We start from the raw sequence: 22439 nt of genomic DNA, 5'->3' as shown, positions 1-22439 counted from the left end.
GCACCTTACTCTTTTATTAGATAGGATAGAGGCCCTGGTGCATGGGTGGGGGCCGGCTGCTTTGCCCTGAAGGGTGTCCCGGATCAGGGTGGGGGTTCCCTTGGGGCGTGGGGTGGCCTGGGCGAGGGGCCTGTTGTGGTTTGCAGGCTGGCCACGTTGCCTGGCGACCCAAGGTATCTGGTATCTGGGATTTATTTATCTTCTATAATTGAAACTTTGGTATCTGGGATTTATTTATCTTCTATAATTGAAACTTTGTAGCCTTAAGCAGAGGCCAAGGCAGGCCAGGGCTTCGGAAACTTGGCTTCCTCCATCGCCGGGGGCAACGCAAGCCTCCTGCTCTCTCCAGCTTCGTGGCTGCTGCCATTTTTGTTGGGATTTATTTATCGTCTATAATTGAAACTTTGTAGCCTTGAGAGGAGGCACGGCTGGCCAGGGCAGGTGGAAAGCTTGGCTTCCTCCAGTGCCAGGGAAACCCAAGCCTCCTGCTCTTAACGTGTTTGTAGCCATCTTGTTTGGGTTAATTTGAATACTCGCTCCCCATTGGCTGGTGGGCGTGGCTTGTGGGTGTGGTGGAGGTATGGTCAATTTGCATATTACTCTTTTATTAGATAGGATAGTATACTAGAGGCCCAATGCACGAAATTTGTGCAAGGGGCTTGGCCCTTGCATCTGCGGCTTGCTTCGGCCCTCATAGTCCTGGCTTTGTCTGGAAGGTCATCTGGAAGGACATCTGGAAGGTCGTTCAGCTGTCCAGTATAATTAGCATATTATGCTTTTATTATTATAGATAGTACTGTGAGTTCACATAGATTATCCAAAGGAATGAAAACATAAGGAAAATTAAATATTTATTGGTAGCTACTGTGCACCAGACACTCTGCTTTACATACATCATATCATTTCAGCTTTACAATAATCATCCCAGGGTATTATTACTCACATTTCTCAGATAAGGACACTAAGGCCTAGAGAGTACACATGTCTTTTCTGGCTTACTTAATCAATTAGCATCTCTCAGCAGAGCTAGGAGCTGTCTCTCTGTGCCTTGAAGCCTGGGCTTTTTCCTCACCCCAATTTATTCTCCTGGAGTCATTTCTGCATCTGTAAAGAATTCCTTCTAAAGGCTTTCCATTCCCTGCCTCTTACCTTTTTTGTTTGTTTAATATATTTTATTGATTTTTTACAGAGAGGAAGAGAGAGGGATAGAGAGTTAGAAACATCGATGATAGAGGAACATCGATCAGCTGCCTCTTGCACAACCCCTACTGGGGATGTGCCCGCAACCAAGGTACATGCCCTTGACCGGAATCGAACCTGGGACCTTTCAGTCCGCAGGCCGACGCTCTATCCACTGAGCCAAACCGGTTTCGGCATTACCTTTTTTTATTTATGGATCTCTTTTACTAGATTGTGAACTGCCTGAAGGCAGAGACCATGTCTGCTTCAGTGTTGTGTCCTAACAGAATTCCTAGGCCACTGTAGAAGCTTTGTAAAATGTCTGTTGAATGAAGGAGAGAAGGCATTTCCGTTTAAGTCATCAGGATGCTAAAGCCCAAGTTGGGCACTTAGCTGGCAAGATAAATTGCTCTCAGCAGTTGACACAATATGAGTGAATCCTGTGTTTAGGTGACTGCTTTGGGTGGTCATTTAAGAATTTTATGCTTAACTCTGGTATCTGAAATTTATAAACAGATATATGAAGCAAGCAACTAAGAAACTTAAGTAGAAACATAATGGGCCTAGCCGGTTGGCTCAGTGGATAGAGTGTTGGCCTGCAGACTGAAGGGTCCCGGGTTTGATTCCGGTCAAGGGCACATGCCTGGGTTGCGGGCTTGATTCCCAATATGTTTCTATCTCTTTCTCCCTCTCCCTTCCTCTCTGAAATCAATAAAAAAATATATTTTTTTAAAAAGTAGAAACATAATGGGTTCTTGAGAGTTTGTGGGACCTAAAATATGCTTTAATAAGGCTTTCATTGCCTCTTTTTCAGGCAAGACTAGAAATCTGATGAACTTTTGGGATTATTGAAGGAATATGTCTTCTTTATCATTTATTATTACTTGGTGATTCATAATTTACAATTAGATTAACAACTTTACAATGGCATTACTTTGTGTCATTCTATTTCACTAGTTGTATTCCTTAATTTTCTAAAATTGCTTCACATGATGGAATTCAGAATGGTGTATGTCTTGGCAGAATCTTAGATGGGGAATTAGTGTCAGAGATTATAGTCATCACTCAGGCAGAAGAGTCCTTGTTGTAATAGGGAAGCAGAAAGTGTCCCCTTCCTGTAGCTTCAAGGGAGAGGAATGTAGTTTCTGTAAGAGGGGATATTACTTTTCTAAATAAAAGGTAATTACCTCTTTTAAAATGACCTTTAACAAATAACCAGATATAATTTTCCAGCAAAATGGATTTGTTTGAGAACAACAAAGAATAAAATGTGGGACATGCATTCAAATGGTGAAACAAGCACAAACAAAGTAGGAAAACACCCTTTTATTGCACTTGGGAGGAGCTGCTTTAAACAGAGAGTCCATTAGAGGAAACTGAAAGTTTGAAGTATAGTGATTTTTCCGTTGGCTCCATTATGTCAGTCTCCCATTGGCTGAGCTGTTACTGGACAAGGAGGAATCGTTTCTTCCTTCTGCTAAAGTAGTAGCACTTCCTGTCAGAAATGCAAGGTACATCTCTTCCTGTTGTGGTTAGTAGTGTGCATTGAGTAACGTGTGTATGAGAGTTCACTCTCTTTTAACCTCCCAACTCCATTTTTGTACAAAAGGAGGCTGCAGAGGGCAGGAGCAGACATGGCAGGATCACACAGGCCATGTGAAGAATTTTGAGTTTCTATTTATTAATTTTCAGCTTCCATAGAAGGAAATTTAAGAATCATCATATCTGTTATTATCACTTGAACCCGGGATCTTGAACTCTAAGTGTTTTATTACATTCAGGAGGTCCAAGATACTGTAGTATTTGTAACAGTCTATGTATAGGTTGTCCCCCAAAAATGTATACACACTTAACAGCTCAATTGATGTTTCTTTTTCAAATTTAATCCATTGGAATTAATAATTATTCGAAGTGTGTATGAATTTTGGGGGGACACCTTGTATATTGCCATGACAGCCAGATGAGTCCTCACCAGTTGCAGCATAGCAATACCTGCTATATTACTTTCCTAGGGCCACTGTAACAAAGTACTGCAAACTGGTGGCTTTAAAAAAGAATTTGTCCTCTCACAGTTCCTGGGCTTATACATCTGAAATCAAGGTATCAAAAAGGCCAGGCTAGAAAGAAGAAGAAAAAAAAAAGACAAAAGACCAGGCTCCTTCTAGAGGCTCTAGGAGAGAATCCTTTGCCTTTCTGGAGCTGCTGGTGGTTGCTGGAAATTCTTGGCATTCCTTGGTTTGTAGCTATTTCACTCCAGTCCCTGCCTCCATCTTTTCTCTCCCTCTTCTTTGTCTCTGTGTCTTCACAAGATACCAGTCATTGGATTAAGGGCTCATTCTAATCCAGTTGTGATTTCATTTGAACTAATTACATCTGTGAAAACCTTAGTTCCAAATAAGATCACATTTGAGATTACAGGTGGATATAAATTTCAAGAGGACACTATTCAATTTAGTACAGTTGGTTATATTGTACCTACGGTGTTTCCATAATAGTGTTCTAACTGTTGATTAGGAATCAAATTTGTGAGTGTGTAATATGATGCCTTCAGGAAGAGGTATCCAAAGATATTAAAAGAGGATGATTCAAAATCCCCTTGGGGGACATAAAATATTAGAATTGAAGGGCCTTAATTTTAATCTAATGCCATCCTCCCCTAGATTAAGTGATCTTTTGGGTAGGTCACTGCCATCAAGACAGTGGTGGCAGCTAGGACTTCCCTGAGCCTTGGATAGATTTTCTTATAATATCAAGCTGATTTCTTCATACAACTAGCACAGTCCAATGGCAAGAATTGCCTTAGGATGGACAATAATAAATTGGAAGCTGTGTTATTCCATGCATCAAGCCATTGCTAAAAGGATTTTTTAAAGAATTTAATGTAATGAGGTGCTTTGGATGAGTTGTTTATTTTTGTGGGTTATATGAGCCTACAGGGAGTGAACCCAAATGGTGAGATCACATTCTACAGTGATGAAAAGTATGAACCCTGAGAAAGAAGACACCTACTAGAAAGGGCTCTTGGTGGCTAACTGGACTAAAGTTAAAAACAACAAAACAGAGTCTAGCAGCCATTTCCACCCAAGAGCCTCTCACGCAAACTGCACTTTAGGGAGAAGCCTACACTGAACTGCTGAACTGCCTGTGTTCATTGTGTTCCTGCACTCTGAGCCAGCCCTTACAAAGGAGTCCTGGAATCTTATTTCAACCAACAGGACTGAGGCTTTTCCCACCCAATCAGAGCTGCACAGCTCCAACCAACCAGAGTGGCTCTATTCTGACCTAGCAGGACAGTGCTTTTTGGGCCAATCAGACTGGGAGGTTTTGGAGTCCTTATTTACATGAGGACAGATCAATCATGGACAAGGGGCAGGGATTTCTGCCCATATAAGCCAGCTCCCCTCTGGCTTAAGGAGCACATTTTCCCTTTCTAGGAAAGACTGAAGGCTGCATTTTCCCTGGCTAGTGCTAGAACTGAAACACCAAGAGCAGAACAGAGTGACTCGGGAGCAAAGGGGCAGACCAGAGCAGAGCACAGCTGAGCTGCCTAGCTAAAGAAAGTCATGGCTGAAGAAAGTCATGGCCCCTCACAGTCTAGCTGTTTTCACAGCCATGCTGTACATTGAGCTGTTTGTACTGAATAAAGTTTCCTTCTTCACTGCACCTCATATTGGGGATTATGTTGGCATTGAATTGGCGCCAAGGACCATCCGTTGACACAAGTAACATATGAATGAGGCACTTCTCTTGTACCCAAATGGAACGTACAGTTGGGCCACTCGTACTGGAGAGAAAATATTTTGAAAACCTTCCCCCTGATTAGCTCAGAGATAGCACTGCTAAAGCTGACTTGTCAATCGTGATGCAATCCAAATTTTGTTCTTACAGAAGAATTAATATAGTTTCTGGAATATTCTTGCTTTCTAGGATTGCTAGTGTGACACCATACATGAATATACTATCCTAATCATGAGGTCAACACAGAGTTGATTTGAAGAAAGTTCCCGGAGGTCCTGTGTTCAGAGAAACGTGAACCAGGAATCTCTAGTGCCTCCTTCTTTTAAACTCTTACATAACTTCACTATTATTTATACTAACTTATGATTCATTATTCCATGGTTTCTACCACAAAAGACCATTTTATCATTTTATGGCACTGGACTTTCTAAAGTGAGTTCTTTTTATATACTGCTACATAATTATTCTCTTCTGAGTTTGTGCTAATTGCAATGAACTTAAATATAAAAATTAGAAATTTACGCATATATGGCTTTTTCTGCTTAGCTGCAAGAGTCCTAGGGTGCCGCCCTGGCAGGTTTGCTCAGTGGTTAGAGTGTTGACCCACAGACCAAAGGGTCGTGGATTGGAATACCGGTCAAAGGCATGTACCTCGGTTGCAGGTTCAATCCCTGGCCCTGGGGAGTGGGCAGGAGGCAACCAGTCAATGTGTCTCTTTCACATCAATGTTTCCCTCCCTCCCTCCCTCGCTCCCTCCCTCGCTCACTTCCTCCCTCCCTCCCTCCTTCCCCCCACTCCCTTTCACTCTCTAAAAATCAATGGAAAAAATATCCTTGGGTGAGGATTTAAAATAAAAAAGGAGTCCTAGTTTGCCAACATGCTAGTTTCTTACTGTTTATTCATATAACATAATTCCTTGAAGATGGTTTTATCATGGAAACCACTGTTTTTGTGAGAGTTAGTGTGCCTTCAATATTTATGTGGATCATAGAGCTTTTGAGAACCTCTCAAGGACAAACCTATTTCCTCTAGTTATGTCACTGTACATGTAACCCTGATGTCTATTGTTCAGTACCTGCATGTCATCTAAAAACTTGGTCAAGTAGTAGTGAATGCAGATGCCAAGAGCATTCCGTGTCCCAAGACACTTTTGTGGTACCTCCCTGCCATTATAAAATTCTGAAGGTCCTCTTGATCCCACTTTTAGACAGATTCTATAGCATGAATACCCATAGCGGCACCAGATTGCCCTGTATTTTAAATTGGGTGCTGAGGAGATCCAGTGAATTGAAATTATTTATATACTAACTACAGGAGTTATTTGCCACATTAGATGTCCTTATAGGGACATTGTGTTACTGTTTCAGAAGGTGGTCATCTTCTTATTTTGGCCATATCAAGCAGCATATCCATGCTTCAGAAAGGCAATGGCTAGGAATTGATGAGTGTATTATTTTTCAAGTTACTTTCCCTTAGTGATATACCTTAATAACTCCTGCTCAACACCTTGGATTCTTCACATTGGCTTTTAAACACACTCAAGTTTCTTTTTATTGGAAACAAAGGCTAAAACATCACAACTCCCTTTCCTATTCACCCAGTGTTCTGTCTCACTTCTCTTCTTATAATCAAACTTCCCAAAAGAGTTGTCCATAGTCACTTCTTATATTTTCTCATTTCCCTCTCTCAGACCACTGCAGTCTGGCTTCTAGTTTCATTAGTCTGCCCAAGTAGCTCTGGCTGTGGTTACAAAAGACCTCCAGCCCTATCTGGTTTAGTTCAGTGGATAGAGCGTCGGCCTGCGGACTGAAGAGTCCCGTGTTCGATTCCGGTCAAGGGCATATGCCCAGGGTTGTGGGCTCGATCCCCAGTAGAAGGCGTGCAGGAGGCAGCTGATCAATGATTCTCGCATCATTGATGTTTCTCTCTCTCTCTCTCTCTCTCTCTCTCTCTCTCTCTCTCTCTCTGAAATCAATAAAAATATATTTTAAAAAAATAAAAAGACCTCCATGTGGATCTATGTACCTGACATTTTTCAGTCCTCATCATGTTTGACTTCCCTGCAGCATTTAGCTCTGCTGTTTCTTTCTGAAATATTCTCTTTATAATGCATCCAATAGCACAATACTGTTCTGGTTTTCCTCCTCCTCTCTGGCTGTTTTGTCTCTGCATCATAGAATGTCGTCGAATGAGCTTTGATTCAGCGTTGGAGTGTATCTGCTCCTAGGCCCTCGCTATTTCTCTCTAGACAGTCTCATCCATATCACGGCTTTATATTTGCTACTCAACTCTTGATAATAGCTCAACTTATTTTTTTTTTTAATCTTCACCGAGGATATGCTCTTGTTTAATTGGTTTTAGAGAGAGAAAGGGAGAAGGAGAGAAAGGGAGAGAAACAAACATGTTCTCTGAAGTTCCAACTTCCTTCTTAATATTTCCTGTTGATTATCTCAAAGGAACCTCAAATTCATCAGGTCCAAAATCAGACTCATTGTTCCTCCCTACAAACCTGGCCTTTCTCAGTGTTCCTATTTTAGTGGCTGTAACCACTGTTTACCCTGTTGGAAGAACCAGGGATTTTTGGAGCCATCTTCCTTCCTCATTTCTCGACTCTATCCAGTCCATTACTTAATTGATTTTTACCTTCTAAATACTTTTCAGCTTCCATCCCTCTTCATCATCAACATCATCATCATTATCACACCCCCACCCACCAACCAGCACCACCATTGCCCTGTTCCATCGTCTTCTCCTTGGACCCTCGGTTGACCCCCTCCCTGGTCATTCCATATCCCTTCTGCTTCCAATTTGTTTTCTATATTGGAGCTAGAAGGATCTTTCAGAAACACATTTTACCTTGTTATTTCCCCTGCCAAGCATCTCTAGTGTCTTTCCCTTGCTCTTAGGGACACAGGCCAAAATTCTTCACGTGGCCTATGCGATCTTGTCATGTCTGCCCCTGCCCTCTGCAGCCTCCTTTTGTGCAAAGCCCTTCCTCTTGGAGTTTCAGCCTTAGTGGCCAACTTTTAACCCCTTATACTCACTATGTTCCCTCCTTTCACAGAGCCTCTCTGTGAATATGCTTCCTTCCGCTCTTCACCTACTTAAGCTATCGTCATTCAGATAGTGTACTTTTTATTTCCCTAGTGAAGTCTTCCCCAACCTTCCAACATGTCCCTGGATTATAACTGCTCATAGCATTGAGTGTCCCTCCTCTGTAGCAGTTGTCTTAGTTGCCATTTTATACTTATTTGGGTGATGATTTGATTGGTACATATATTCAGCATAAGCTCCACAAGACATTGGCTGTTCTGCTTGACTCTTTGTTATATCCTTGACACCCCAGTACAGTGTCCATGAATTGTAAGTAAATATTTATCAAATGAATTAATGAGTGAGTTAATTAATATAGTCAATCAAGTTGACAGTATAGATAGGTTAAGAGCATAGAGTCTGAATCCAACTACCTGAGTCAGATCACAGCTCTCACTCTACCAGTTGTGTCACCCTGGGCAAGTTGCTTTATTCTTAGTTTTCTTATTTGTAAAATGAGAATAACATTTCCGTTTTATAGAGTTGTTGTGAGGATTATCTGACATAATATACATTAAGCTTTTAGAACAATGCCTGTGTATATCAAGTGCTCCATAAATGTTAGCTCCTGGCAACATTATTGTCATTAGCAGCAGCATCCTCCACTGGTGGTAACCAGGAAGCCTTGGTTATAATCTATGTCATGTGGATTTAGTTGGCCGGTTCCAAGAAGAGGAAGTGGCTTCATGGTGGCATACTCCTTGATTATTTAACTTATTCCTAGTCCCATTTTCATTCAGTCTTTGCTGCCTTATCACAGTAATTTGCAAAATGTGGACTGTCAAATACAAATTTTTTCTGCAAAGTTTTTTTTATCCAGGTTGTTGCCATTTTAATTTTCATTACCCTCAGGAGAAGGTTGGGCTCGGTGAATTGTGCAAATTTCTAATGATACTCTGAATGGGTGACTGGAGAAGATATAGCAAATTTCTCGTCACAAGAGACAACCTTACTCACTGGAGTAAGAGTATAGAGCTATCTGTGGTCCTACAATTTTTTTTAACACTAGGAATCTGTCACAAATCTTTTATAATTATTTCCATGTAGACATGTGAAAATAATATCTTCTGTGTGCACAAATATTTTTCCAATTTTTATTTTAAGTTAATTATTTACACAAACTATATATTGGGCCATGGTTCTCATGTCACTGTCCTTTAGATCACAAGGTTCAGAGCCTAGAAGTGCTGATATGGTATTCCATGTCAGTCACCTTTGAAGGCATTCCTCCCAGAGTACCTTGACAACAACAGAGTCATGAAACTACCCCCAAGGAGCCATCTACCATTTATTCTTTTTCTATAAAGCTTGAGAACTTGAGCCAAAATGTGTGAAGGACACAGTTTTTCTTTTATAGTCCCTTTGTCACTGAATTGCCATCATCTCGTGTTCCTACATCTACTCTGCTCTGAGAGAGTCTTGAAAGCAGGCTTTTTTCTAGCCTTGCTGCCTAGAAGCTTATATTAGAGAAGGGAGTGGCATTGAGTCTGCCCTGATCACGGGTGCAGTGCTGGGGTTTGCTGCTGGGCTTGTGTTTCTTTGTTTTGCTGCAGTTGGATGCTATAGTGACTCAGGGTGGTGGTAACCCAGAGGAGGTTTTGTTTACAAAGTGGGCTCCCCTCCCTGTTTATTTATGGCTCCTGTAGCACTACACCTTGAATGTAGGGGCCACAAATCACAATTCACTCATCTATTCCCACAGATGGGGGATAACTCTACTCGCAGTTACCAGTGAATATGACATTTTCATCAATACTCTTAGTATAGGAAGAAAACTATCAGTGTTACACATTAACCTCATTGAGGCAGATTACACAATTGCCACAAGACTGCTAACTGTACTGGCATGTAGAACAGCACAGCTTTTCCATCAGCAGCAATCACTCAGGTCCAACTGGTCACTTGGGTTGGAAAGGTAGGGCAGGTTCTTTTGCCCAGAGCTTGTCTGTCTTGGCTAGAAGAGAAAAGAGCTGAAAAGGTGCCTTCCAGTGGGTTGGGTAATTAGTGTGCTATTTTCTTTTCTTTTTTCCTGTTTTTCTCAACGTCTTTTTATTATATTGTTATCTACCGTCATAGCCTGTATTCTTATGCTTTTATCAGTTCTCCTATTGGTTTGAATTATGGAATCATTTTACCATACTGTCAAGCTCAGTCCCTAGTAAATCTTCATTTCTTCTTATTTTTTCTTTCTTTATTTAAAAAAAAAATAATTTTTATTGATTTTTTACAGAGAGGAAGAGAGAGGGATAGAGAGTTAGAAACATCGATGAGAGAGAAACATGATCAGCTGCCTCCTGCACACCCCCTACTGGGGATGTGCCCGCAACCAAGGTACATGCCCTTGACCAGAATCGAACCTGGGACCTTTCAGTCCACAGGCCGCCGCTCTATCCACTGAGCCAAACCGGTTTTGGCTATTTTTTCTTTATTGATTAAGGTATTACATATGTGTCCTTATCCCCCCCATTGCCTCCCATCCCCACCCCACCCACTTGTGCCCTCACCCCCCTGGTGTCTGTGTCCATTGGTTAGGCTTATATGCATGCGTGTGCTATTTTCAATTTAGTAAACCCCAAGTTCTCTCCAGATGTTTTTTTTAATTTTTTTGATATTTATTTTATTATTATTTCTTAATCCTCACCCGAGGATATTCTTTCATTGATTTTTAGAGAGAGTGGAAAAGAGAGGGAAAGACAGAGAGAAATATCAATGGAAAGAAACACATTGATTGGTTGCCTCCTGCATGAGCCCGGACCAGGGCCCAGGCCAGGGAGGAGCCTGCAACTGAGATACGTGCCCTTGACCAGAATTGAACCCAGCGACCCTTTGGTGGTCAGGGAGACGCTCTATCCACTGAGACAAACTGGCTAGGGCTCTCCAGATGTTTTCACTGGCTCTTCCTTCTCTGGCAAAGCCTTAGATGTCAGTGGTCTCCAAGGTTCTGCCTTGTGCTGCAAACTTTCTTGGTGATCTGCGCCTGCAGCTTAATTATCCTACATCTACAGTTCTCAAGATGGCCCATCTGTCCTCCTGAGCCTGAACTATGACTCCTAGCTGCTTACATGGCATTCCTACCTGGGAGTCTCTAAGACTTGTGATTTAGCATATTCTAAATAGAAATAATTCTCTTTTCCCCAACATATGCTCTTTTTCCTTCCTTCAGTAAATGACATCACTGAGAAGCCACAACTAGAAGTAGGAGTTATAGTAGATCTATATTTCCCCCTCAAATCTCACAGCAATCAATGCCCTGGCCTACTGACTTACCTCAGAGCTGTCTCCAGACTCCTTTTTTGCTTATTTTCACCAATACTTTAAATCTTTCTGTCCCTCACAGCATTTGCTTGGACTGTTGCAGTAAGCCCCTGACTATTCCTACTGTCTCTTATCTAGTTTCCTGTAGATACTCTGCCATCACATATCTAAAATTCTAGTGTAATCATGCCACTCCTCTGTGTATAGACTTTCAACAACTTCTGGAAGAATATAATTTACATTTCTTAATTCCTGCCCACTTTGTCAGTTTCATTTATTACAAACCCTCTTACCCAAATATCATACTTGTATGGTTCACACATCCATGCCCACATACATGGAGTCCCCTTGCTAAAAGAGGCTGTTACCCTTACCGACCTCCTGCTTCCTTCCCCCTGAGGAACTCCTCTCATACCTTCAACAATTAGCTTAAAGCCCCAAACCCATTCTTATGAGAAGCCTGTCCTCTTCCAGGGCAGGGTTAAAAGGCCCTTCTTAAGGCCTCTCATAGCATTTTGTTGAAATTTCTACTATAATATTTATGTGTAATTAATTATTAGTTTATATGTATATTACATACATATTAATTTATATGATTGTATATTAAGTAAGATAACACATAGAATTCCTCAAAATAGTAAATAGGAGAAATTTAGTACGTTCTAATTTCCTTGTTTTCTTTTTTTTTCCCCTATTTATTCCACCTTCCCCCCCTCCCCTCACAAATAGGATTTTTATTTGTTGCCATTAAATGTCTGCATTTTAAACATATTCTTGGACTGGGGGCTCATTCAACTTTAGCACCTGTCTCATTCCCAGTAGGTTTTCTAGAATTGCTACCTTCACCAGGAAGCTCCGTGAATTTTCTCAGTTCAAACTTGGGCTTCTTCAGCACTTTACTTTGCTAAGAAAGACATCATGGAGTGGATAAATAGTTTGGCAATGCTATCTGGAATCATTTTATTGACCAATTCTTTCAAGTCATTTCTCATCGTCTTCTTTCAGACATGGTGGACCTGTTGATGCTGAACATAATAGGTCTTCTGAACCTGAATATTGCTTTTTTTTTTTTTTTTTTAGTAAAACCAACACAGAATAGATGAAGCAAATAATCATCAGTAGTCTTGACATCAACATGAGCTTCAGTCATGGTCTGCCATTTTTTTACCATGGAGCTTATTTTTCATGGGGAAGAGTAATGCTATGGAAATTAGTCCGGTAGTTTTTGTCCTGAACATCCTCAGTAATTAGCTTGAATTTTCTAAATGCAGCTTCATCATTCTGCAGATCAGTTAGGTTCACTTCAAAAACATGACCCTTGAAACCATCATATGTGATTTGGGTTCCTTGAGTTCTCGTGACTAGTGCTTTTCTGTATTTCGTATATTGAACATATCTGGTGCTTTCACATCACACCAATCTTCCTTAGAAAATGGATCAACCACTTCTGTTTTGGCTCCTCTTTTTCTGCCTTTCATAAGGTGCTTGTTCTTGCTGATCACCATGGTGCTGCACAGAGAGCCAAAAGACTAATTTCCTTGTTTTTTTTTGTGTGTTTGTTTGTTTTTAACCTCCATTAGCCTGAGCAACTTGAAGGCAGGAAACATTGCATGCATTGGTATTTCCAATACCCAGTAGAGAGTCTTGCACAAATTGAAACCTCAGTAATAGTTTTCAAGTGAATGAAAACCAAGCTAGTTGCATCTGTGTTTCCTTCCAGAGTTTCTTTATTCTTTTACTTTCATTCTTACATTCTAGTCATTCTTATAGAAGCCCTTGTTTCCCACCAGCTGTGATATGGAATAAGTGATTGTTTTATTTTTCTATCCCGTTATCAGAATTCATGGGAGAAATCATTGTTAACACACTTTGCCTCAGATATCAGGGGCAGATATCCTGGTTGTTGAGGTATGAACTGCTCCCAGAGAAAGCTGCATCTGAATTCCAGCTCTGTCATCTTTTAGCTGGATAATGACATACAAGTTGGTTAACTTCACATAAGGCTCAATTTACTCACTGTAGATTAGGAAGAATATGTGCCTCACAGGATTGTTAAGAGGATTACATGAGGTAATTTATATAAAGGCCTCAATAAATATTATTATTTTATAGCAGAAATTCTGTTCATTTCAAGAAAAGATGAACTTTAATTTACTTTTTGATAAAGTTAATAATTTTATCTGAAATTAAAGTTTTTGACATAATTATTTGCCATCTCAAGTTTAAAGAAATTTTTAAAAACTGAATTTTTAAGCCAGTTTGTTTCTTGTGAGCACCATTTTTGGCTAGTAAAACTGGGTTGAATAGGTTATGTTTGCTCATTACTTGCTCTCTGCACACTTATTGGTTTAAATAATGTTCAGGCTGAAAATCTGTTAGTTTAAATCCAGAAAAATGTAACTTAGCATTTTAGCACAAAGACCATGGTTAGCACCAGTTAACTTTATAAAACAATTCATCACAGTGAATACAAATATCAAGTCATTATTTTGTACACCTGAAACTAATAAAATGTTATATGTTAATTGTAAAAAAAAAACAACATATTATGGTGTTTTCCTATTGAACAAGGAAGTAAAACATTGATTAGTCCTGAGATTTGAGTCAAAACCAAGTGCTCTTTTATTTTTTGGCATCAATTACAAAAAGTACTATCTTTAGCAATTAGGCTCTCTTCCTTTTTTCTTTTATTATTTGAACTAGAGGCTTGTTGTAGGAAGATTCCTGCAAGAATAGGGCTTCCTGTGGCCATCTCCGCCGCCCTGCCTGTCCCTCCCATCTCCGCCGCCCCGCCTGCTTCCCTCCCTTCTTCGCCACCCTGCCTGCTTCCCTCCTGTCTCAGCCACCCCACTTGCTTTTCCGCAGCTTTGCTCCCTTCTGCAGCGCTTGGCTTCCTTCTACGCTGTCTTCAGTCTTCGCTCTGTGCCTGGATATGCAAATTAACCGTCATCTTGGTTGGGTTAATTTGCATACTTGCTCCTGATTGGCTGGTGGGCATGGCTTGTGGGTGTAGCAGAGGTACGGTCAATTTGCATATTTCTCTTTTATTAGTGTATATGTCTGGTGATTGTATATATTTTTATTCAAACCTCTTGTGGTTAGCATTGAACCCCCGAATTGAGGAATCTAGTTCCCACTTCCAAGCCTACTATTTTTTTTTTCCTGATTTAGGCTTGTTTTATTTTATTACTAGAGGCCCAGTGCACGAAATTCCTGCACTTGGGCGGGGGGAGGAGTCCCTCAGCCCAGCCTGAGCCCTCTCACAGTCTGGGAGCCCTCAGGCCTAAGCTGTCAGTCAGACATCCTTAGCACTGCCGTGGAGGCGGGAGAGGCTCCCACCACTGCTGCCATGCTTGCCAGCCGTGAGCCCACCTTCTGGCTGAGCGGCACTCCCCCAGGGGGCAGCTCCTGCTTTGAGCGGGATCAGGCTGAAACTGGCTCTCCAACATCTCCCGAGGGGTCCCAGATTGCGAGAAGGCACAGGCCAGGCCAAGGGACCCCACCAGTGTACAATTGGGGCCGGGGAGGGACATGGGAGCTTGGCCAGCTGGGGAAGGACCGTGGGAGGGCTCCAGGGCTTGTCTGGCCCATCTCGCTCAGTCCTGATCAGCCGGACCCCAGTAGCAAGCTAACCTACCGGTTGGAGCATCTGCCTCCTGGTGGTCAGTGCACATCATAGTGAGTGGTTGAGCAGCCTTAGCATATGATTAGCATATTACACTTTGGTTGATAGGCCGACCAGTCGACTGGACACTTAGCATATTAGGCTTTTATTATATAGGATTTTTTTAAAATTTCTCTTTATTATTGAAACTAGTTCAGGTGTCCCCCTTTTTCACCATTCCCAGCCTACTGTTGATGAGGAAATCACTTAATCCTTTTTTGATGTCTTCTCTATGTAAAAGCATAAACCTAACGACATACTTGTTTGCTGCACCCATACTAAAACGTTGAAGCAGCTGCTATATGCCAACCAGTGCTCTAACTGCTTTAAATACATCAATGAACTCTCCCCTTTCCCATTCCTCTTCTTTTGTATGTTTCATTTAGTAAACAAGAAATATAAAAACTTATATATGTTAGAAGGTAATAGGTGCTATGGGAAAAAATAAAGCAGAGTAAGAGGGACTGGGAATGTGAGGGTGGAGTAGAGGAGACCGATTGCAAATTTTAAGAGGATGGACATATATGTTAGGCCTCATTGAGAAGGTCTCATTTGAGCAGAGAAATTGAAGGTTGAGGTAGTGAGTCGTGCTGATATCAGGGGAAAGAGTGTTCAAGGTAGAGGAACAGACATTGCTAAGACCCTGAGGTAGAGTGTTTATAATATTAGTACAATTAAAATTTTGACATGATAAAAAACCAAAATGAATGTTTACTCCTTTATAAATATTTACTGATTACCTCTCCTACATGGCATATTGAGGGAAATTCTGGACATATGGGAGACACATGTATTAAGAAAGAAAACAAAAATTCCTTTTTTTCTATTTAAAAATCTATAAGGAAAGATAAAATAATGTGATCATAGATAGCTCTAATTAATGCAGATTGTGATCAAGATCATAAAAGATGAGTCTGTTGAATTTCAGCAAAGGTAAGATTCATTCTGCCTGGTGATCATATGAGCAGACCATTCAACCTTCCCTAGAAGGGTTAATATGAAAAGTGATGGAGATTGGGGAAAGGGAACAGTTTCCTGCAAAGGAGAGACTAGTACAAAGGCTAGGTAGTGGGGTGTGCAGGCCACTGTTAAGCACAAATGTAGTTTAGTTGCAAGTGCATTGGAAGGGATGTGGGTTCAAGAAGGATGGTAAAGTTCTGATTACTAAATATGTAAGAGAAATTGACTGGAGAGAAAGGATAGTTGGCAAAGATACCTCCCAGGCCAAGCTCGTTTTTAGTCAGTATACTACCAAATAGTATACTGACTGTCAATGTCCATGGCGTACCCGTTAGTAGTGTTTCTAGGCAATAGACTTAGGTAACAGAAAATGAGGGAGGCATGAGTTGTACTTATCTTTCTTTTGTGTTATATGTATTGTCATCTGGATTTTCTGAAATGTGCAGTGATTTCAGAATTCGCACTGAAATATTTTCCTTTGCTCACAGAAATTCAATGAGACATTCACCCAGGTTTCAATATCCTTTTGAAGAGGCGTTTTGAGGTTTGTGTGAATCAAAAGATCAGTAGATAAAAAAGAATGAGTCATTGTACTATGCAATTTCTAAGACCCCTTACAAACTCTAAAATTCCAAGAAATCTAAAACCTAACAACCAAAGGTCCAAATTTCTTTCACCAGTTGCTTTCATAAGTTAGAACAGTAGTTGCCAGCCTTGACTATCAGGCTAAATTTCATGACATCAGCTCTAAGTAATTTTCAATTTTAGCAGGCAGCTTTTTTGTTCAGAATAATTTTGTCAAAAGGTTTGAGCCATTTTTTGTTTAAAAAATAAGTATTACCAATTAGAGTTTATGTAAACTGATCTGTCATGTAATCTGCTGTTTAATATAATAGCAGAACTTTTATTGTGTTTAGAAGTTATTTAAAATATGCAGTCTCTTTCACTATCTGTGAAGGGTAATGAAGGCATAGTACTTTAGTGGCTTTGTTGTGTAATACATCGTTGTTCTGGCTTCAGATTGTGGCCTTGAGCAGGGTAAATTCCTCATTTGTTGAATAATTTCCAAGAGCATCTGTCCTTAAAATTCTGAAATTTGCAGTCTTGGAAGTAGTTGATTTCAAACCTGTGTGTCATTTTTTCTTTTACCCTCTCCCTTCCATCCTTTTGGGAGAGGTATTGTAAAATCAACTGCGTCTGGTTAACTTGCATTCAGTGCTGGGGAGTTTGGGGGTGGGGAAGTGTAAAACCATGTTACCATTAAAGCAGTGGTTCCTGACCTTTTTTTTGACCATGCCCCACCTAAGCATCTCTAAAATCCTGATGCGCCACCCACCCCCGACATATAATTCTTAATATTCAAAAAGTGAACTCCTATTCACGTGGAGGAAGCCTAAAAGGTCATTAACTTGTTCATGTGGCGCCAAAGAACATGGCGCCTATGAAAGAGAAAAAGAACAAAAGGACAATTGAAGTACTGAGGAAGAAATTGTTAAAAAATAATAATAATATCAAGTGATATGAAAAAATAGCAAATAAAGTTTCAGAACATATAATAGAGAACTGAAATGCATAAATATGTCACAATATATATTTATATACTGTATATGAGGCCCCTAGAACCATAAGAAATGCAAAAATTTCACTGTTAATAACTCATTCTCTAATTGCTCCCCTTAAAAGTCAAATTGCCCCCCTGTGGTGCATGTGCCTCACTTTAGGAACCACTGCATTAAAGAAAAACGATGTCAGGTAAACTTTAAGTTAAGCATCCAGGCAAACCTAGAGAGAGAACAGATTATGTGCTGAAAGACCTTGAAGTTGCATTTGTGTGTTTTGTTTATAAATCTGAGTTTGAATGAGAATTTATCAAAAGAATTTGTAAACCTGAATTTGTTTCTTTGTATGGAATGTTTTGAATCTAGAGAGGCTAACAGCTGCTCTTGTTACACAAGCCTCAGTTATCATTTCTCTTGCTTTTATATGCTTCCATTTATTGTGACACATCAGTCTTTTAGATATATGACTAGGGGTTTCTTACAAAGTTCAGAGCTGAGGCTGGGGATTTGCAACTAAAGCATTCCTTCCTCCCATTTCTTAAAATACTGAGGTCAGAAAAGATTAGGGTCCTGCCCAGCCTGTGTGGCTCAGTAGTTGAGCATCGACCTATGATCCAGGAGGTCACAGTTTGATCCCCGGTCAGGGCATATGCTCGGGTTGAGGGCTCAATCCCTGGTGTGGGGCGTGCAGGAGGTAACCAATCAATGATTCTCTCATCATTGATGTTTCTTCTCTCTCTCTCTCTCTCTCTCCCTCTCCCTTCCTCTCTGAAATCAATAAAAATATTAAAAAGAGCCCTAGCTGGTTTGGCTCAGTAGATAGATAGTCAGCATGCAGACTAAAGGGTCCCAGGTTCGATTCTGGTCAAGGGCACATACCCGGGTTGCAAGCTCGATCCCCAGTAGGGGGCATGCAGGAGGCAGCTGATCAATGATTCTGTCATCATTGATGTTTCTATCTCTCTCCCTCTCTGAAATCAATAAATATATATAAAAGAAAATAAAAGATTAGGGTCCTTAGGCATTACAGGCACTTAACCCACTTAGTTCCTGGATGGGAGAGAATGTTCCATTGTTTGGTAGCCATTGAAGCCTCTTTTCATAATTTATAAACAAACAAGAATAATTCTTTGAAGTCTGCAGGCAGATTGACAGAATCTGAAATGATGATTAATCAAAACCAAAAGTCAGATCAGAGAGAATCAAGATGGCTGCATATGTAAACGCTTGTACTTGCTGCCTCCCACAACCACATCAAAATTACAGCTAAAATACAGAACAACCATCATCCATAACTGCTGGAAAGCTGCCTGAATGGAAGTCCTACAACTAGAGAAGTTAAGAAGAAAGTACACTGAGACTGGTAGGATGTGTGGAGACACAGAACGGCTGCTTTTTTAATCAGGAGGGAGATTGTCTCTGTGGAGGCCACCCAGAGAAGCAAGGGGTCCCAGCCCCACACCAGACCCCTAGCCCAGGGTTCCAGAGCTGGGAAAAGAAGTCCCCCTAACTATGGGCTTTAAAAACCAGTGCCGATTGGAGCTCAGTGACACAGAGGCTGCTAAACTGAATTTACAAGGTCCTGCTTCCTCTGAGCTCCAGCACCAGGGTGAGGCTCTGGGGGACATATTTGTCTGGCATGGGGGCAAGAACTTAGAGGTGGCTTTCTCCCAGATGGAGGTGCTCACAGGGATCATTGTTCCTATGCTAGGACCTCCTCAGTTGCAGGGCTGACAGGCAGCCACTTCTGTTTGCTCCACCCTGGTGATTCCCTAAGACCTCACCTCATCCATTTTACAATCCCACACAAACTGTCTGCAGTGGCTTTTGCATATGAATGGCCTGTCCTTGAAAATCTCAAACAAGCTGCAGCTGGATCAGGGGTCCCCAAACTTATCAATAAAAGACCTAACATCTGGCACCAGCACCAACCTGCCTTGCTTTATAGCAGGGCCTTGTCTGGGAACTTCCAAACCCAATACAAAGAGGAGGAATCGGCAGATCTCTCTGTAGCTCCTGCTGAGTGGCCCCAGGCAATTGGCTGACTTTGCACCTATCTAGAGACCCAATAGCCAGTGTACCCAGTGGTCAGTGTCAGACCATACCAGATTACAACTCTATACATCCATAAGCAACACACTCAAGGGGAAGACTCAGTGAGCACCAAAGCACCACTGAAGCAAGTCCTGCTCCGTAGGGGTGTCTCCTGCACAGCAGCTCTCCCACTGTAGTCACAGTTGGTCCTCACAGTCAATTGGCTTGGAGGTCAATTCCTCCCAGTGACACCAACAGCAATCAAGTCTCAACTATAACAAGACTATGAACACAGCCCACACAGGGGTGCACCTAGAGTGCCCAGCTCAGGTGACTGGGAGGCTGAGCCACTGGGCCCCATAGGACACATACTACACAAGCCCATTCTACGAAATCAAGGAGACAAAGCAGCTCTCCCCAATACATAGAAATAAACACAGGAAAGCAGCCAAAATGCAAAGACAAAGAAAAATGTCACAAATGGAAGAAAGCAAACTACTGGATATAGAGTCCAAAACCACAGTTACTAATATAAGGCTACTCAAGAATCTTCTAGAAACCTCACGGACTTAGTGTGACTTCCAAGGATCTTAGTGAGAATGCCAAACACATGGAAAAAGACCAGTCAAAAATTAAGCATACACTGACTGAAATAAAGAATAATATACAGGGATTCAACAGTAGAGTAGAAGATTCTGAGAATCAAATCAATGATTTGAAATATGAAGAAGCAAAAAACACCCAACAGAAGAGCAAAAAGAAATAATCCAAAAATATGAAGATAGTGTAGGGTGCTTCTGGAACAACTTCAAGCATACCAATATTCGCATTATGGGGATGCCAGAAGAAGAGAGAGGGCAAGATATTGAAAATCTATTTGAAGAAATAATAATGGAAAACTTCCCCTACCTGGTGAAAGAAATAGACTTATAAGTCCAGGAAGCACAGAGAGTCCTAAACAAGAGGAACCCAAAGAGAACCACACCAAGACACATCATAATTAAAATGCTAAGGGCTAAAGACAAAGAGAGAATCTTAAAAGCAGCAATAGAAAAGCAATTAGTTACCTACAAGGGAATGCCTATATGACTGTCAGCTGATTTCTCAATAGAAACTATGCAGGCCAGAAGGGAGTAGCAAGAAATATTCAAAGTAATAAATAGCAAGGACCTACAACCAAGATTACTCTACCCAGCAAAGCTATCATTTAGAATTGAAGGTCAGATAAAGAGCTTAACAAACAAACAAACAAACAAAAAAGCTAACGGAGTTCATCACCACCAAATCAGTATTATATGAAATGTTGAAGGGTATTCTTTAGGAAGAGGAAGAAGAAAAAGAAAAAGATAAAAAATATGAACAACAAAATGGCAACAAATACATACCTATCAACAATTGAATCTAAAAATTAAAATAAATGAGTAAGAAATCTAATGAACAGAATAAACTGGTGAATAAAATAGAATCAGAGACAGGGAAATGGAACATACTGACCATCTCAGAGAGAAGGAGGATGGGGGGATGGGAAGAGATTAAACAAAGATTTTATATCCATATATGCATTACCTATGGATACAGACAATAGGGTGGCGAAGGCCTGGGGCGGGGCGGGAACCAGGTTGAGGGAGGCAATGGGGGGTATGGGAGAATGGACATCTGTAATCTCAACAATAAAGATTGAAAAAAAAAAAAGGTCAGTACTGAACCAGTACTCTCAAAGTATTGTCTGTGAGGTCACTATTTTCATAATATTAACATATGATTTGCCCTTTGTACTCTTATTTTTTTTTTTAAATATATTTTATTGATTTTGTACAGAGAGGAAGAGAGAGGGATAGAGAGTTAGAAACATCGATGAGAGAGAAACATCTATCAGCTGCCTCCTACACACCCCCTACTGGGGATGTGCCCGCAACCAAGGTACATGCCCTTGACCGGAATCGAACCTGGGACCCTTGAGTCCGCAGACCAACGCTCTATCCACTGAGCCAAACCGGTTTCGGCTGTACTCTTATTTTTTAACAAGCGTACAGATGGAATGCAGAAGTAGAAATGAAGACCCAACTGTCTTCTTCTATTAATCAGATTTGCAAAAATGAAAATTCCACTTTTGGATAAATTTTTTTATTTTGTAAAATATTCTTTCATAATGAATGTTACTTATAGTAAGGTAATAAATTTATTATTATTTTGATGAATTAATATTTTTAAATTTTCTTAGTTTTAATTTTTAATATGATAAATAACAATAAATGCAACCTATTGATGCTGGATGAATTAATGGGCCAGATTTCTCAGACATGAGTGGAAATGAGGCTCTTGCAATATCTTCAGAAAATTAACTTTCTAAGATTTCCTGGGAGGATGGGATCTGGAAAATTATTTTATTTTTGTGGAGTTACACTTCTCAGGTTCCAAAGTCCCATGCCCTTTAAGCCAGTCCTGGAAAAGGTGCAGTTGGGAGGTCAATAAAGCCAGAAATAGGGCAAGTGTTGAGAGTTTCTGCTCCATGTTGCAGCCAGGTGTAGTTCAGTATTTAGGCCAGATTAAAGTCTGGTAGTCCATGTGTGGAGCCCCACATGGCCATGAGCCATGTGGCCTCAGGGGAATGTGCCCCTGCATAGGAGTTCCAGGAGCCAGGTGCCTTGGAGCCAAGAGAAAGTGGCTTCTTTGTTTAGAAGTTATATATTTAGATTGTATGCTTCCGTGCCTGTTTCCAGGTGTGATTGATAGGCAAGCATTTCCCACATCACTCAGACCTTACTGGGTATGAGTCTAAACTGCTTTTGTCTAGTCCCTTCTCCCATCAATCAGCAGGGAACAGACTTGGAGAGTGTTAAATGCAGCTTTTTTGCAAAGCTGTATCAAGGGCATGCCTATATTATCTGGTCCCCCCTTTCACACCTTTCCTGTTAAATAATAACCAGGCTATTACAAGGCATCACTATGGGATTCTT

General features: G+C 40.8%; 1 protein-coding gene and 1 pseudogene across 1 annotated transcript in view; one reads left to right on the top strand and one right to left on the bottom strand.

The window, feature by feature from the left end:
- The window catches only part of WDFY2 (WD repeat and FYVE domain containing 2), a 213878-nt gene that overhangs the window by 116795 nt on the left and 74644 nt on the right, over positions 1-22439 (top strand). The window lies entirely within an intron of this gene.
- LOC114235336 (40S ribosomal protein S3a-like) lies at positions 12053-12770 on the bottom strand (annotated as a pseudogene).

The sequence above is a fragment of the Eptesicus fuscus genome, chromosome 8, assembly GCF_027574615.1.
Source record: "Eptesicus fuscus isolate TK198812 chromosome 8, DD_ASM_mEF_20220401, whole genome shotgun sequence".
NCBI lineage: Eukaryota > Metazoa > Chordata > Mammalia > Chiroptera > Vespertilionidae > Eptesicus > Eptesicus fuscus.
This window is presented reverse-complemented; position numbering and strand designations above follow the sequence as displayed.